Raw genomic sequence first — 12,729 nt, 5'->3', positions numbered from 1 at the left:
GCTGCAAGATATGACTAATGAACTTTACAGACTGGGAAAAGGAAAAAAAATGAAGAAAGAATTAACATTAACAGCAAGTCTTTTACAAGCCAGATTTGTTGGTCAAATATCCACTGGGAAAGGCAGAGGGATCCCAGGAATTCCTCAGTTTTTATGAAGACAGACTCCTAAGGCAGATAGCCTCAGAGGACAAGAAAAAGTGCAGATCTATGCATTGTTAACAAAGACTTAGGCCTCACCCTCGTTCTAGTTTTCCAGTGAGGTAGCTCACTAGACCATGGTTGAACCTTGGTGACTACTTTTGTTTATACAAGAAATGATTCTCTGTCTAAAGCCTGGCTTACTTAGCCCCTTTCTAAAATAATGTCCTGGCCTTGGCTCTCCATAGCTAAGAAGAGACAAAAATAGATGAATAAGAAGACAGGCTATTTTCCTTATGCTCTGGAGCTGGCCAAAGTCACTTATGCATATGCTTCATGGAGATCAAGGCAGGAGGCAGTCAAGTGTTCTTAATAAGCCCATTGGCTGCAAGGTGGAAACCAGAGAAAGGCAAAAGATAGGGCAGAGCTAATAAAGAAGCTCAAAAGGAGACTCTGTAGGACAAAACAATAGTACAAGCTTGAGCCTCTTTGCCCAGCACTTTGAAGGTTTAATCCCTTAGCTAGGGGATTCCCCCAGTCTGAATCTTTTTTGAACTCTTTTTCCCTAAATTGGTAGCACAGCTGGCCTTCTGTATCTTTCATTCTCACATCTGTGGATTAAGCAAGTCTGTATAGAAAATATTTGGAAAAATAATAATTGTGTCTGTACTAAATATGTACAGACTTTTGTTTTCTTGTGATTCCTGAAATGATACAGTATAGCAACTATTTGTATAGCAATTACATTCTATTAGGTATTAAAAGAAATCTAGAGTTGATTTGAAGAATTGGGGAGGTTATACATAGATTATATACCAACACTATACCACTGTATATATGGAAATTGAGCATCCTGGATTTTGGTATCAGAGGGGGCTTCTGGAACTAATCTCACATAAATACCCAGGGAAGACTATTTTTAAAAAAGTTTGTGCTGGGTAGAGTGGCACATGCCTGTAACCCCAGAAACTCAGGAGGCTGAAAGAGGAGGATCACAAGTTTGAGGCCAGTCTCAGCAATTTAGTGAGATCCTCAACAACTTAGCAAGACCCTGTCTCAAAATAAAAAATAAAAAGGGCTTGAAATACAGATAAAGTGTCTCTGGATTCAATCTCTAGTAGCTATGTACATATAGAGAAAGATCACGATCTTCTCTAGAGTATGGAATTGGAAGCCAACAATGTTGTCTTAGCTCATTCTCACAACCCTGTGAACCCTTCTTTGTGTTTTATAAATGGGGAATAAGTCTGTAGGAACTTCAAGTATTCTTGGTCTGGCAATGGGGATCTTGGATTTGATCCCAAATCTATCTGAATTCAGAGTCCACTTTTTTCCTATACCACAAAGTCTCTTTTTAAATTTAAAATTGTGGTAAACATAACAAGGATTTGATGTATATAAGAAATAAAGGTAAAAATAATTTCTCTGCTTCCCTTCTGCCTCCCTTAACCCTTAAGGTCTAGCTGAGGTTCTAACTCCCTTAGAGAACATTCTGGGACAACCCTGATGGTCTAAGACCTCATTCCTAAACTCATCTCCTCACTGCCTAGGCTTGGTGACATTTCCACATTTATAAGTTCCCTGAGTTTCTGAGTGGGCCTGGTCTGCCTCCTGAACCCTTATACATCTTAGGTGCTCAGGACAAAGTACAGCTTTAGTATGGTGGTGTACTTTGATAACTTTTCTTTAAAAGTATTTTCTTCTTGATTGTGAACTATAATTTTAAAAACAAAAATATGTAAAGCACTCTGCACTTTAAAGAATAATAAAATGAGTACCTATGAATCCAGCATCCATTTAGGAAACAGATTATCATTAAAGGTTGAGCATTCCTTATCAAAAATGCATGAAACCAGAAATGTTTTGGATTTTAGATATTTTTGGATTTTGGAATATTTGCATATACATAATGAGATATCTTGGAAATAGGACCCAAATATAAACATGAAATTCACGGATTATTTTATACTTCTTATATCTATAGCCTGAAGGTGATTTTATACAATATGTTTAGTGTGCCTACATTTTGATGACAACCAGTCACAGAAGGACAGGTGAGGAATTATTCTCTTGTGGTATTATGTTGGTGCTCAAAAACTTGGATTTTAAGCATTTTGGATTTGGAATTTTTGGATTAGAGATGTTCAATCTATAGCACCTAAGAAGCACCACTGCCTCACTGGGTTCTTTCTTTATGTAACTAGTTTCTTCCTTGTCTTCCAGGGAGATCACTACCTTAATTTTGTATTAATAATTTTCTTTATTATTTTGTTTCTAATGCTATATATCCTATATTTCCTAGTAAAAGATTATCCAGTCTCACCTGTTTCAGAACCTACATCAATGGACTCAAGGTACATATATTCCAGATCTCCCATCTTTCATATAACCATGTCGCTGAGATTGAGTTACTGTGTGTGTGTGTGTGTGTGGCAGTAATTCTTTCCCTTTTATTACTTTAAAATGTTCTGTGGGAGGACTGTACCTTCATATATTTATCCATTCTAAATTGATGGATAACCTAGTCTTTTTAAGATACAACTTTATATAAAGTTCAAGGGGTTATTAAAGTTTGGCTTTAATGGGATTTCTTCCCCTTGATAATTTGTGTGGTTTTGATCCATAAATGCTTGAGTCTCGGGAACTCAGGGTGATGAAACCAAAAGGTCTTTTTATGAGCAACTATATTAATGGATATGGGAATGAATATTAATTTCTCATGTTTCAGTAGCAACACCTGAATTTAAGAGTAGAGAAATGTGTTAATTAGGAAGAGTGCCCATATCAAGACCCAAATGTGATTTCTGCAGAGAATTAGCTGCCCTATTTAAATCTAATATTTAACTCCATGGTTGTCACATGTTCATTGGGAATTAAATTGCCACTTGATTTACTTTACACTATAACCAGGCCAAGGCAAGTATTTAACCAGTTTTGCATTTGATTTAGACACTTTTTTTTCTTTTAATATTCTAATCAGAAGAAAAAGATGGTGGAAATAAATTTTTAAAGACACAATTAATTTCATAATTTTGAAAGCCACAATTGATGAGACCAGTTTCCCACGTTGACCTTGAAAGCAGAAAATGGACCTCTTCTTTAGGAAATGGGTTATTTGCATTTTTTTTTTGCCTTTGTTGTGGTTTGGGTTTTAAATTATCTGAACAATGTTCATTTGCTGATGTATTATCTCTATACAGAATAAATTTCTCTCTCATAAGACTGGAAGCCACTTAGGGACACAGGTAAAGATTTTTATTTGTACTTGTGATAACTGGCAGGGCCCAACAATGCTTTGCATACAGTTTGTGTTATATAAATATTTCTGAAAAATATGTTTGAGGATAATAAACACAGACAGATACTGCTGCACTATATTATCTCAGCCCTATGGGGTATGTAGGTAGCACATGCCCATTCTCTGAGGTGTCAGGAATGGGGAGAACAGCTAATCTGGAGCTTCCATATTCCTGAACTAAGGATTTCTCCCCATTCTCCTCCATGAAAGCATCAGGACCTATCCATACCTGCCTCACTTCCTCTTTCTGTTAAACAGTACAGGAAGTCCCTCCTCACCCAACCTTTCACCCCAACAGTGCTCTTACTTGTGCCAGACAATGTTCAAATCTTCTCCTCTCTTGGAAACTCCTCCAGGGTGCCCTCTTGGGCTCATCACTTGCCATAATACAAATGCCTTATCTCAAACTTTCATTAAACTTTCTTTTGCCTCTACTACTCAAATGAAAACCTGGCTGTGTCTGGCACCCATGCCTACCCTGTGTGGCTCTTCAGAGGAAGGCATCCCACCCTTTATCTGGGCTTTGTCAGCACTGCATGCCTGTTTCACCATGACTCCTCTCCCTTCTGCCAGGGCCCCAGCTATCCTGCAACATCTGTCTTAGGGAGCCATCAGCCGGCACCCCTCTGCCCCTCATGCTGACATCCTGGTGATGCCCCTCACCCACCTGTGTCACTCTTTCCGTCTTTGCCCTGCTGCTGTCTTCCTTCTCAGGATCCAGAAACAGAGAGATGGAGTAACTTGCCTAAGCTGCAGACTCGTAGGGCCACCCTTTATTCTCTGTCTTTCAATAGAGTAGTTCAGAGGCCACAGGTACTGGAAGGTTTGGTTTGGTTGTTTGGCATTAAGCTGACTTTTTCTGGGAGCAAGACTGTCTTCATCAAGGAAGCGGTGCACTTATTGCTGTGGGTAATAAGCTTGCCCACTGTGTACAAGCTCCTTAGATCACTGTATACTCGTACTTTGAATATGACTGTCTTAAAGGTCTATGCAAACATTTTGATTCATTTCATCACATGTATTTGGAGTGAGGTGAATCTAAGGATTCCACAATAAATAAGACAAAATTTTTACATGCTTCTTTTCTCTTAGATCAGTCAATTTCCTGTTCTTCACTTTGGAGACTTGATATGCTTCTCTATTCTCCTCCATGAGAGCATCAGGACCTATCCACACCTGCCTCACTTCCTCACTTCCTCACTTCCTGATTTTTGAGCAAAATCACCTCATACTCAACATGAATTATAAATAAATTATAATTATAATAAATTGTAATTATAAATAAATACATAAATAAATAATTCCAATAAAATCTACCACAATGGCTTCCTGTATTTGGAGGAATATTCAAAACAATAGTTAATTTTTAAAAAAAGGTTTATAGAAAATGTTTTTCTGAAATTCACTCTACCCTTCCCCTCATCCTTAAAAGGAGGTATCAATAAGAGTTGTGGGAAATACGCCTTCCTTTGTGTATTGTTGGGGTATCTTTTTATTGATGGAATTTTCTAGAATGGAAATATGGTGCCCTTGATCATCTGCAAAAAGAATGGATCCAATTTCAGGTTTTGTATTAATATCACATTAGAGTCACTGAAAAATACATTGTGTCACAAAGTAGCTGTAGCAGTTTCTGGAAATGTTCACAGTTTTGGATTATTTGAATAAGATTTTGGTATAGAATTCTCCCAGAAGTAAATATTTTACATATATTCACAGGAAATAGATAACTTACTAATCCATATCTACATCCATTACTACAAAATCTAAAATTAACAGAAATATAAATAACTTATCCACTTAAGGTCTCAGGAGGTATTTCTTCCCCGTTTCCTCAGTAATGGGGTCTATAGAAATCCTTGGGCCAGTGGACACCTCCTGCTCAGCACATGAACATTCAATAGAACATTTATTGAGTACCTAATATATGCCAAGTTCTAAGTGATCTGAAGTTAAAAAAAAAGATATTTTAAAGTTTGGAGTGGGAAGATGAAACTCAGCGTACCCTCAAAGGGTATTTTTAGGAAATCTGGAAATTCCTATTTCTCTGTATTCTTCAGGGAAGGTGGACTTAACAGTCCCATTTTATAGGACTGAACACTGTGATGGGAAGAGAACTTGAATGTCCCGGAGATGGACTCCTTCACATGTGACAGATAAGAGTGAGGTTCTTCATGGTGAGATGACCTCTCTAGGACAATGTAGCTACAGGGTAACAAGCTAGAATTCAGTCCCCAGCCTCTCAGAACAACCCGTGGACCATGTAATTCAGGCTCAAAACTGGGTCTAACAGCAGGGTTCCCATCACCAAAGTGAAAACAGGGATTTCATTTAGTTAATATCTTTTCAGCTAGAAATACTGAAACTTTCATGGTAAGCATTTGATCAAGTACCTCATAATAAAAAATTTCACTTGAAAAATGTTGATATAAACATAAAATGTAAGTTGAAAAGCAAAATGTAATAGTTAAATACTTTGAAAGGTGCTTGAACTAGAGTTAAAAAAATTTAGACAGTATAATGAATTGAACAAAATCATCCACCAAAAATAAATAAATTTGTGTGAAAGATAAAAATTATAGTTTTGAATTTCATCTACATTTTTCTTAAGAGATATGTTGGTAGTAAATGGAAAATAAATATTATTAAGACCCACAGACACAAAACATGCTAAGACAAGATCAGGCCATATATTCATAAATAATACTAATGATGAAAATAGGACATATAATAACATTAAGCCATTCTTAAGCACTTTAAATTTTAAAAAGGAGAAAAAAATCCCAATGTGCATTACCATCAATTAATTTTCATATCTCATTGAATGAGGTCAATGGCCACATTTATTTTACAGATGACACCACAATTAATTGACTTACATGCGGTCACAGAGCAATCCACTTATTTATCCTTTTCCAAGTACTATTTCCAATGAAACGAGGAAATAGGCAGGGAAGAGACACCTAACATGAGACGATTGCTATTATGGGCCAGATGATGTGCTGAGAGATTTACAAGAGTTATTGATCTCCATAGCAATCTGGTAGGGTATTCTTATCTCCATTTTCAAATTTAAGAAAAAATATTAAATGAGCTAACTAACTCATTCAGGATTCCACAATTAATAATAGGCAAGGCTTGAATTCTATTCACCACCATGCTCTGTCTGTCCTTAGCCTTCCTGTGAAAAACTGAAAGAGAAAGTATGTAAGCTTTACTCTGTTTACTTAGGAAATCATGGGTCTATTTTTATCAGTTTAGTTCCACAAGCCACTATTAGGCACTTACTAAAAATACCTGGGCAATTTTCTAGGGCCTGGGCAAGGGAAGGGTAAAATAACATTTATCCTCAAGGAACTCAAGGCCTAAAAGGGCAGAGAAACTCATGTAGATATACTCATCAGATCCTTCCCTTTTGCTTTATTCACAAAAGATTTCTGGTACTTTATAATACATGAAGAAAATACAAACTTAAATAACAAGCAAGATAAAGTAGACTAGAAAGCTAAGACAAGTTATTAAGCAGAGATGCGAACATACAGGCTTTAGGGTCCCAAATGGATATTAATCTTCAGTGATAATTTGACTCTAAGGTTCCTGACTAACGAAGCCAAAGGGCAAACACAATAATTTACAAAATTTAGGCTACCCCAAAGCATAACCTCCTTCTGAGAAGTCAGAGTCCTCATGACAGTTTGTCATGATTTAGGGACAAATCAAAAGAATTTTTCACAGGGGATTGGCACAAGGTCAACATCCTCAACAAGTCTTTAGAGTAAGTAGTGAGATTCCTAAGTGTTTATCTCATGGCAGAGCTCAGCACATGTCACAAAAAGCCATCCTCAGCCAAAGCATTGTGCAGGGAGTCCATAGCTCTTGGCATCATAATGGAATAAAAATAAATGCCTCTGGGCATACTCAAGGGCCCTTTGGGCATGCAATTGATGAATGCATGCAATTTCCCTGAACCCACTGCTGGGCCTAGAACACATTAGGCAATCAAAACTATTTAATGAATAAATAATAACATGAATATGTAAAAATAGGTAAGTTATTGAACAGAGAAAAGAATGGTGGGAAACAGAGTATTTAGGGTAGGAGAAGAAAAAGAGCAAGGATGAGAAGGAAGAAAAGACCAAAGAGTACCAAAGAAAAAGTGATTTGTCTTGGTTTTTCCTCAAGAAGCACAGAGGGCAATATACTATAAGGGGAAAATGGGAGAATGGGACTGGATCTTGGAGGCCCTGAACATTTCAAAGTAATTTAGGCAAGTTATGTAACAAATAGAGACTCTTGGACAAATGACTTCATTGCTCTATGCCTCCATTTCTTCATCTTTAATGATGGGTTTGGGGTAAATAACATCTGGGGTCAGCTCCAACACATACATCACACATTTCATAGTCTGAGTCCATAATGCTTTCTCTCTCTCTCTCTCTCTCTCTCTCTCTCTCACACACACACACACACACACACACACACACACACGACAAATCATTATAAAGATCATTCTGGCTGCGGTACTCCTGAGGGAGGGAAGTTGTGGCTACATATCTAATTCTCACAGAGGTTCCTGCTGATCTGAGGGTGGGTCCCATCCAGTTACCCATCCATGCCATTTTTATATATTTTTGTTTCACTCACAAAAGATTTAAGATACATTAAAGCTGAGGGTGAGTTCTGTCTAGTTACCCCAACCATCATTCCACTTCAGCCCCTTTTCCATCAAAGGTACATAGCTCAATGTGACTGATTATTCTCAGAGGTGGGGTTCATACTCAGGAAAGCTGGGATCAAGTTGTGATTTCAAAGAAAGAAGAGGATGTCTTCAAGAACTAATTCTCAGAGAATAACTATGAGGAAGAACAAGACAGGAGACCAAAATTGAACAAACTGGAATCAGGAGAAGCGTTAAGGATGATGCTGAGGAGAGTAGAAGGGGGATTGCTGTGGGTGAAGTAGTGATGCAGTGGGGGTGTAAATGGAGACTATTTTGGGGGCAACTTTTGGAGTAGGGGAGAGGGCACACGCAGACAGAGATAGCATGGTGACTCCGGAGGATGGAGGCTGGGGGGAGATTTTGAAGTTTGAAGATAAGCTAAGAGCAAGACAAAAGGTGAGCAATTAAATATGCCCTCAAAAGGAAGGAAGGAGGGAAAGAAGGGAAGGAAGGAGAGAAGGAAGGAAGAAGGAGGAAAGGAGAAAGAGAAAATAACTGGTGGGGGAGATTCCTAGGCAAGTACAAAGTGCAGTGGAATGGGGAATGCAGAAAACTTCTGTAACAGAAGGGAGATTTTAAGTAACCCACCCTCTAAGAGCCTCAACCTTGATTCTCATCACAACATTGAAGGAGAAAGTGGATCTGCAGGGATTCCCAAGGAGCTTATTAAGCAAAAGAAATCCTAGCTTTTATGCTAAATTTTGCATTAAGTACAGTGATGGACAAGAGAGACTCTTGCAGGTGACTTCATCTTTCTAGGAAGTGGTCAGCTACTTACTCAGATGCCTCAGACACTGGCCAGTGTCAGCAAATGACCCATCACCAGACAAAATTCTAATGATCTGAATAAGACCAGAATGGCTACAGGGATGGAAAGAGTTTGGCTTCATTTAACCTGAACATTGCAGTAGACAAAGCAATGGAATGATTTGAAGTTAAATTCCTACAATTTCTTGAGATAACAGCCAAGGGGTGGGGGGAGAGCCCCAGAAATCTTTCAAGCTGTTAGACTGAAAGGAATACCACACTTCAAAATACACAGACGGTACATCCTTCGCTTTGACATCCCCTAACAGCCAAAATTATATCTGTTCTACACACTGGCATGTGGTAGAATTGGATTGATTTGCCCTGACAGCTCTCCCTGCTGGAACAATACTTGTCAGTCAGCCCTGGCAATGTTTGTATTTTCAAGAATCATTATGCAGAATGATTGTACAAAATCCTGGCAGGTGGGCCAGACAGTCTTATCTGCCTACCCCTCTGACGCTGGGTCCCTAAATTCTAAAGTTCTTTCCACATCTCAAGTCTTGAAAACATCTCTTCAACACCCCACTTAGAAGCCAGAGGACCTTCTATAAGACCCAGACTCCATGTATCCTCCCAAGCTGCTTTCCCTGGATACAGTCTCTGCCTCAATTCCATAGAAAGGCAGATGCTTAGTGGAATTCATACCAATAACATGTGGTCTACATTTGAAAGATGGAGGGTCACCAACAAGATATGTGGATGCACTCCAACTGTTTTTCTTCTCTGGACAGCTGTCTGTCCAGTTTATATACTGAGCAGCTAAGCCCTGTGATAGTTCTTCTTTAATATGATTATATAGGGACTCAAATTTTAAAAGTAATACCCTTAAAGGATTTTTACAATACTTCCAGAATCTTTCAAATCAATACATTTTCCCCTCATTCACCACTGAAGTATCTATGTGAAAGGAACTGTGTTTGGAGCTGTGGAAGATTTGAGAATGAAGGAAGACGGGGAAGTCAATGGTCATTCATTGTGTGTGTCAGTTGTGTGCTAGGCATTGAATTAAGCATTTTGCCTACACTATCTTATTGAAAGATCCTGACTGACCTAGAGAGAAACATCACTGTATCCATTCTGGGGGTACCATAACTGAGTCTTAGAGATGTTAAGTGACTTCCCCAAAGTCACACACCTGGAAAGTAGATAAGGGATGCCAAATATGACTCTGAAGTACATGTAGTCTGCCCCAGTAGAATGTGGTTCTTTTCCTCAAGTGGACAGTCTAATAGGGAGATGAGGCAAGTACACAAATAGCATTTGTAAAAGGCAGAACATGAAAAATGTCATGACAGATGTAAAAAATATAGGGTTAAAATGTGTTGAAGGAAAAATAAACAAAATCCATTGAGTATAGTCTATAAATTGAGGATGTATCATTTCAATTTTCCATTGTAAGTTAAGCAGGGATTGAAATATTGGCTGGAGAAGAGATTGTTGGATGTAATGAATCTTGACTTTTCCAGAATGCCAGGATGTCACTGACTTGGTCACACACTGGTCTGTCATTGGAAGACATGCCAGCATTAAAATCTCAAACCTGAAAATTATTTAGGTTGAGCCAAATGAATCTTCCATTCTCGCCAGTCAAAAACACACAGTACTGGCTATTTCATCTGTTCCAACCTAATTTATTGATAGATCATATCTTTTAGAGAACTTGTGAATCTTAGAAAATAATTCATATTTTGTAACTTAAAAAAACAGAAGGGAAAGCAATGAATGCACATGACAGCAAATTAAGCATGAATGAAGAGCTTATGATGGAAAGAATTTGTGCCCTTCTGCATTCTTCCCTACCCTCAATTTCATTTTTTAAGACATGGATTTACCACTACATAACAGGATGAGATCACTCACACCCCTTACCACCTCTTGGCAGCAATTGAGGTTGAATTGTTTTAGGTTCTTCTAGTGACTATCATACTTAATCTCTATTACAGTCAGTGTCCTGATTCTCTGATGATGAAGGTGTTAGGACTTTCATGTTCCCTTGACTCCAGTCACTTCCCATATTCTTCAGCTGTACTTTCATTGTAACAGTGTCAAAATGGTAGTATTTATATTCAGTTTACAATATGATACAATTATGTGTCTTATGATTCTGAAAACTGAAAAGCAACAAACAGAACTTTCTATGAATATAACCATCTTAATACCACACTGTACAATGCTAAGCAGGTGCTAAGACATTTTCTTTCCCATGTGTCTAATGCCAAGCAGAGAAGGGGGTAGGGAGTCCCTTTCATTAAGCTAGAATGATTTCTCTTTCCTAGCATGAAGATTTTCCTAGCATCCAATTCAAGTAAGTAGGTTTTTTTCATTTATGCTGTTGACACTTAGTGGGCTTCTAATTTGAGGTCTAGGGTGAATTTTGAATACTGAAAAATCATCTTCTGTTTTTTTTCCTTTGATAATTTGATCCCTATGATTTTTCTATGTCCTCATTTTTATCTGAAAATATTAACTATGATATGTCACCCCTCATGAGTTGATACTCTACTTCTTTTTTTCCTTCCCCAACATTTTCTGCCTCAGTCCTTTTGTTCCATTTTTATGGAAAATATTCTTTAATAGCTTCTAGACCTTCAATTGAAATTTATATTTCAGCCATCATATTTATGATTACTATGAATTTCTTCTTATTCTCTCATAATTCCTTTCTCATAGCTACATATCTTTATTTTAAGTACATACAATTCTCAAAACACAGAACCCAATATTCCTTTAAAATTCCCTTCTGCTTTCTGAAATCCTTGTTTCCTCCAAGGTCAGTTTTTCTCTGAATCTCTTCTTTCAGGTAGAGTTGTCCTCAGATGCAGAGTTGATCTCAAACCCCATTCAAATTTAGGAATTTAACATTGGACAGCCAATATGGGTTTAACGTGCCCTCTGTCAGGATTTCTGTTTATAGATAGAAACTCTCTACATGAAGTCTGACTAGGAACTAGATCTCTAGTAGGCATGTAGAAGTGGGCCTTACTTTCGAGTGAGCAGGCAGAGTGGCATGTAACTATGCTAAGTGCAAGGAAACAACATTGTGAGGCCTCAACGCCCATTCCACACACACACAGCCTCCATAGTGATTTGGCAGTCTTCAAGGAGGTTTTTTAGACTTTATTTATTTATTCATTTGAGCTGAGTTACTTGATACTCTGCCAGTCTGAAGGTAGGGTGGTGCACACCACTAAGACAGTCACCATTCACCAGGGTTAAGTGCTTTCCCACTTCTCTCTGCTGCACCTGTCTTGCTCATTGGCTCAAATGTGGAGCCATTCCAGGCTCTACCAGAAGGGCAGTCCCTCTTCCAGTGCAGACCTACAGAATACTCTTGAGTTGAATGCTTGATGTGGCAACTATGTGTCATCTCTCTTTCAGAAATCTGTTGAGAAATCTCATCCATTAGGAGATCTTCCTCTTCAACAGTTCACTGTTTATGGATAAAAGGCAAATAGTCATGCCTCACCAACCTGAATTTGCATTATCTTCAATCACTTTCTAAGGAAGTCTCTGCAGACCAGTTGAAATGTTCTCTAAGAATTCAAACAGTGTACCTAAAGACTGTAAGCAACCTATTCATTTTATAAATGAGGACAGCAAGGCACAGTAAAGATATCAGGTTCTCAAAGCTGAGCTTTCCAATTGGCTTTCCCTCAATCCAGTGCCATTTTCATTATACACCAATCCTTCTCATGGTAAACATTTATTAACCAAACTATATATATTCCAAAAGTATAAGTATAGAGGAAGGTAGGGAAGAA

At 38.0% G+C, this 12,729-nt stretch overlaps 1 protein-coding gene across 2 annotated transcripts in view; it reads right to left on the bottom strand.

The window, feature by feature from the left end:
* The window catches only part of NTRK2 (neurotrophic receptor tyrosine kinase 2), a 367,515-nt gene that overhangs the window by 84,056 nt on the left and 270,730 nt on the right, over nt 1-12,729 (bottom strand). The gene's annotated exons all lie outside the window — the stretch shown is intronic.

The sequence above is a fragment of the Spermophilus citellus genome, assembly GCF_964194105.1.
Source record: "Spermophilus citellus genome assembly, chromosome: 2".
NCBI lineage: Eukaryota > Metazoa > Chordata > Mammalia > Rodentia > Sciuridae > Spermophilus > Spermophilus citellus.
The sequence above is the reverse complement of the archived record's forward strand: the minus strand, read 5'-3'. Positions and strand labels throughout refer to the sequence as shown.